The sequence below is a fragment of the Gossypium hirsutum genome, chromosome A02 (genome assembly GCF_007990345.1).
Source record: "Gossypium hirsutum isolate 1008001.06 chromosome A02, Gossypium_hirsutum_v2.1, whole genome shotgun sequence".
Lineage (NCBI taxonomy): Eukaryota > Viridiplantae > Streptophyta > Magnoliopsida > Malvales > Malvaceae > Gossypium > Gossypium hirsutum.
In genome coordinates this window covers 64,466,096-64,472,506 of record NC_053425.1, presented here as the reverse complement: position 1 = coordinate 64,472,506, position 6,411 = coordinate 64,466,096, and positions in this window count along the sequence as shown.

Below are 6,411 nucleotides of genomic sequence, written 5' to 3'. Positions count from 1 at the left end.
AGGACCAAATAATTTCAAAGTATGAAAGTTTGGGTTTGCAAGTTAAAATGCCCAATATGCATTAAGTGGCTGACCAAGTAATGATGTCCCTCCACTAAGTTTAATTTAATTAAAATATTATTTGATGAGTGATTAAAACATCATAAATAATATGAATTAAAAATAAAAAGATGAAGAAAAGAAGAAATTGAAACATAAATGTTCATCTTCTTCTTCTTCCAAAATCGAAACAAAAGAAAAGAAAAAGAGAAATTACACTAAGGCAATTCGGCACCTTCTTTTGCTAGTTGGAGTTGGAGCTCAAGATCAAAGGGAGCCAAGTTCAGCCAAAGGGAAAGCGAAAGCGGTTGAGTAGCCGATCGAAGTTGTTCATCTGACTAAAAAGTAAGTCCTTAAGTAATTTAAGCTACGGTTAACATTGCACATAAATGACACAAAATAAGTTGCATAAGAAACCATGGTATGTATGATTTTTTGAAAATCGAATGTGAAAATATTGACCTATCTATGATATTGTGGTAGCTATAGATAGGAAAATACAACACTATGTGGCAAGGCTATGCGGCACTATGTGTGCGAGATTACATGGCACTATGTGTGCGAGAAAACGTGGCACTATGTGTGCGAATAAGTAAGAGCACTATGTGTGCGACTTTCAATTCGAGCACTAAGTGTGCGATATCGATCGTGGAGCACTATTGTGCAAATGAAAATTCATTAAAACATTAAATTGGGAGTAATAAAATGTGCATGGATACTAGACATGGGATTTGATTCTAATATGTGTATTAATATATAATGCTTGGGAAGAGAGAAAGAAGAGAAAGGTAATCGGCTCAATTATTATATAATTGAACAAAGATATAAAGTAGTGATAAATGAATCTAAATGGATTGGAGATTGGATTGATAGATGGAGCGGCTTGGTTTGTGCTTTATTTAAATAATTGGACATTGTATGCCATTTACATATACGCCAATGATTTGTATATGACATTTACCATGGTATTTTCAATTTGTGATTAAATAGTGTAGGAGTACATAGTGAATTCGGGTAAGTATGTACCAAATTCATAATGTACGTATGTGACATAAGATTTCCTTGTGATATCATGGTTGAATTTGGCTAGTATTGGATTGAAATTTTATTTTGCTAAGATAATCGAGTTATTACATTCTTGAAATTTCTTAGAACTTACTGAGTTAATAACTCACTTGATGTGTTTATTGGTTTTGTATAGATCATCTTGTCGAGGAAAGCTTGGAACCGTTACGAAGTCATCACATCTTTTGACAGCCTTTTTGGTACCTTTTTTTTAAAACTCTAGTAGACATTATGGCATGTATAGGATAATATTTTGGGAGGTTTGCTATTTTGATGGTATTGTATATAAAGCCATGCGAATATGGCGGATTTAATAATGGTTTAGATATAAATCTTGAAGTGTTAATCAACTTGACATATAAGTTCATATTTGTGATTTGAGTGTGACTATGTTATGCTTGAACTAACATGTTAAGTATTTGAGATATATATTATGTATGTGTATTCGGTCAAGAGGAGAAAAATCACTAAATGAATAGAAAAGTTTTAGTTTTATGACGTTATTCATTAAGCTTAGGACTTTACACTTTTACCCTTTTGTATGCGCATACTATAGAAGTTACTCATGGAAACATGCTATTATTGTTATAATTATTTAATTACATTGGATTCGAAATTATTGAAACTTAAAAGTGCAAATCTGGTTCTTATGTATGCGAAGTGTTCTATAGAGGAGTTGAGCAGGTTATGTTATGTAACCCTACTCCAGCAATGGATACGGGTATTTGGGTGTTACATATTTATTGGTATCAGAGCACGGTTTACTCGATTCTAAGACTACCATAGCGCGTGTGAGTCTAGCTATACATGCCATAATGTTAGTATATGATAGTGTGATGACTTCTGACGATTGAAATTGTTGTTTTGATTAGTAAATCGAATCCAATCCGGAGAGAGCCTTAGTGGATGACGTTGAGAGTGTAGCGTCTGCTCCAGCGCAAGGGACAGCACCTGTTGAACCTCAACCATCTGCGAGTAATCAAGATGATGGGGTTAAGCAAGCCTTCTTTACCATGAGGAATGAGTGGGTTGCACAATATGGCTGCTCAACAATTCCCAAATTTAAATAATCCTCCTCCGGTGCCTATAATACCAGCAACTACTGATCCTTTGAGGCCGAGTAAACCTCTTGTTGATTTGATTAGGAAGCGCGGGTCCGAGGAATTTCGAGCCACAACTACTGATGACGTTAAAAGGGTTGAGTTTTGGCTTGATAATACCATCCGTGTTTTCGATGAGCTATCTTGCACACCTGATGAGTGTCTAAAGTGTGCCATATCCTTATTATGAGATTCATCCTACTATTGGTGGAGAACCCTGATTTTGATGTTTTCGAAGGAACGAGTTACTTGGGACTTCTTTCAGACGGAGTTTCGTAAGAAGTATATTAGTCAACGATTCATCGATCAAAAGTGCAAAGAATTTTTGGAGCTTAAACAAGGCCGTTTGATAGTATCTGAATATGAACGTGAGTTTGTAAGACTCAGTCGATATGCTCGAGAGTGTGTAACTGATGAAGTTGCCATGTGTAAAAGATTTGAAGAGGGATTGAATGAAGATTTAAAGCTACTGGTGGGTATTCTAGAAATAAAAGAATTCGTAACACTGGTTGAACGAGCTTGCAAGGCTGAAGAGCTTTGAAAGGAGAAAAAGAAAGCTAAATCTGAAGTTAGAGACTTTCGTAAAAAATCGACGGGTAAAACTTCTTTCTCGGCTGCAAAGAAGTTCAGAGACGATACTAACAGATCAAAGACGACTGCAAGAATTTCTATTAAGGAGTGACCATCAACGAACTCTCAAGCTAATTCAGTTGCTAGTGTTGGCAACAATCGGCAAGAAAACCCGAATGTCCACAGTGTGGAAGACGACATGTAGGTGAATGTTGGGGTAAGTCTATTAACAGAGCCTGTAATAGATGCGGTTCGCGGGATCATTTCATTCGAGATTGCACGGAACCTGATGAGAAAAATAAGATGCAAGGTCCGAGATCGAGTGGTGCAACAACTAGAGGTAGACCACTGAGAAATACAGGAGGCAGGGGTGGTAATTAGAGAGAGACTTCTGATATGGCTATTAGATTTGAGACTCGTACCCCTGCTAGAGCTTATGCCATCCGTGCACGAGAGGAGGCATCCTCCCCTGATGTTATCACTGGTACATTCACTCTCTATAGTACTAGTGTGCTTGCTTTAATTGATCCTGGTTCGACTCATTCTTACGTATGTGAAACATTAGTGTCCAGTAAGACTCTACCTATTGAGTCTACTGAGTTTGTGATACGAGTGTCAAACCCTTTGGGTCGGTATGTGTTAGTTGATAAGGTATACAAGAGATGTTCATTGATAATTAAAGATTTCTATTTTCCAGCGAATTTGATGCTGTTACCCTTCGACGAATTTGATATTATTCTCGGAATGGACTGGTTAACCGAACATGACGTTGTGGTAAATTGCAAGCGAAAGACTATAGACTTGCGATGTTCGAGTGGTGAAATGATTCGAGTTTAATCTAGTGATCTGAGTGGGTTACTGGCAGTGACATCTTCTGTGTTAGCTCAGAAATATGTGAGAAAGGGTTATAAAGCTTATCTTGCATATGTACTGGATAGCAAGGTATCAGAACGAAAGCTCGAGACTGTGCCTGTAGTTTGTGAGTATCCAGAAGTGTTTCCTGAGGAATTACCGGGATTGCCACCTGTTAGAGAAGTAGAGTTAGGCATAGAATTGGTTCCGGGTACGACACTAATTTCGATCGCTCTGTATCGTATGGCACCGACCGAGTTAAAAGAAATGAAACCTCAGTTGCAAGAGTTGACCGATAGAGGTTTTGCGCGACCCAACTTCTCACCCTGGGGTGCTCCAGTCCTGTTCATGAAAAAGAAATACGGAACTATGCGAATGTGTATTGATTATCGTCAGCTCAATAAAGTGACGATAAAGAATAAATGTCCGTTGCCACGGATAGATGACTTATTTGACCAGTTGAAAGGAGCTTCCGTGTTTTCAAAGATTGATTTGCGATCTGGCTATTATCAGTTGCGAGTTAGAGATTCTGACGTTCCTAAGACTGCTTTCAGAACAAGATACAGACACTATGAGTTTTTAGTAATGTCGTTTGGGCTCACTAATGCCCCTGCAGTTTTCATGGATCTGATGAATCGGGTATTCAGACAGTAGTTAGATCAATTTTTGGTGGTGTTCATAGATGATATTCTGATTTATTCTCACAATGAGTCTGAACACGTTGAACACTTGAGGCTTGTACTTCAAATTTTGCGAGATAATCAGTTGTATGCAAAATTCAGTAAATGTGAATTCTAGCTAAGGGAGGTCAGCTTTCTGGGACATGTTGTATCCACTTCGGGTATTAGAGTTGATCCGAACAAAATTTTAACCATTCTTGATTGGAAACCTCCGAGGAATGTTTTTGAAGTTCAGAGCTTCCTGGGACACTCTGGTACTATCAACGATTCGTTAAAGGTTTCTCGATGATCGTAACACCGTTGACAAAACTACTCTAGAAAGATATCAAGTTTGAATGGTTAGAGAAGTGTCAGACAAGTTTCGACCAACTGAAAACCCTTTTGACGGAGGCTCCCGTGTTAGTTCAGCCAGAGTCTGGTAAAGAGTTCGTAGTCTACAGTGATGCTTCTTTGAACGATTTGGGTTGTGTGTTGATGCAGAAGGGTTGAGTTGTTGGGTATGCTTCGAGACAACTAAAGCCTCACGAGAAAAATTATCCAACTTATAATATCAAGCTAGCTGCAATTGTGTTTGCTCTTAAAATTTGGTGTCATTACCTGTTTGGAGAGAAATGCCATGTTTATACTGATCATAAAAGCCTAAAATATTTAATGACTCAGAGAGACTTGAATCTGAGACAACGAAGATGGCTTGAATTATTAAAGGATTACGAAATTGTCATTTATTATCATCCAGGTAAGGCAAACGTGGTGGCTGATGCCCTAAGTCAAAAATCTCTATTTGCTCTTCGAGCAATGAATGTACATTTGTCTATTTCCGCTGATGATGTGCTAGTAGCAGAATTAAAAGCAGAACCAGTGTTAATACGGCAAATTTGTGAAGCACAGAAAATCGATGACGAATTGGTTGCTAAACGAGCTCAATGTGATTCTAATATGAGTTCAGAGTTTCAAATTGATGACAATGATTGTTTAAGATTTAGAGGTCGATTATGTGTCCCGAGAAATTCAGAACTTACTTCGATGATTTTGAGTGAGGCCCATAGTAGCCGAATGTCGGTCCATCCTGGTAGCACGAAAATGTACAACGATTTAAAAAGACAATATTGGTGCCATGGCATGAAAAGAGACATTTCTGACTTTGTTTCTAAATGTTTGATATGTCAACAAGTGAAAGTGGAGCATCAGGTGCCTTAGAGATTACTACAGCCGATCGTGATACCTGCGTGGAAATGGGATCGAGTAATGATGGACTTTGTATCTGGTTTACCGTTGACGCAGAGCAAGAAAGACTCAAGCTAGGTTATTGTTGATAGATTGACAAAGTCCACTCATTTTATCCCTAGTCGTATGGATTTTTCACTCGATAGATTGGCAGAATTATATGTTTCTCAAATTGTTATACTACATGGAGTACCTACTTCTATTGTTTCTGATAGAGACCCCAGATTTACATCTCGGTTCTGGAGAAAATTGCATGAAGCGTTGGGTACTAAGTTACATTTTAGCACTGCTTTCCATCCCAGACAGATGGTCAATCTGAATAAGTTATTCAGATACTCGAAGATATGTTGAGATGTTGCATTCTCGAGTTCAGTGGTTCGTGGGAACGATATTTACCTTTGATTGAATTCACATACAACAATAGCTTCCAATCAAGTATCAAGATGGCACCATACGAGGCTTTATACAGTCATAAATGCCGCACACCACTGTATTGGACCGAACTAAGTGAAAATAAGATATACGGGGTTGATTTGATCAGAGAAGCTGAAGAAAAAGTGAAAGTGATTAGTGATAGTTTGAAAGCAGCATTGGATCATCAGAAATCATATGCAGATTTGAAACGCAAAGATATTGAGTATCAAATTAGTGATAAAGTATTTTTAAAAGTCTCACCCTGGAAAAAAGTACTTCGAGTTGGCCGTAAGGGCAAATTGAGCCCAAGATTTATTGGACCGTACGAGATAGCAGAACGGATAGGGCTGGTTGCTTATAGATTGGTTCTGCCACCTGAACTCGCAAAGATTCATAATTTGTTCCATGTATCGATCCTTAGACGGTATAGATCTGATCCTTCACATGTGGTTAATCCATCTGAAATT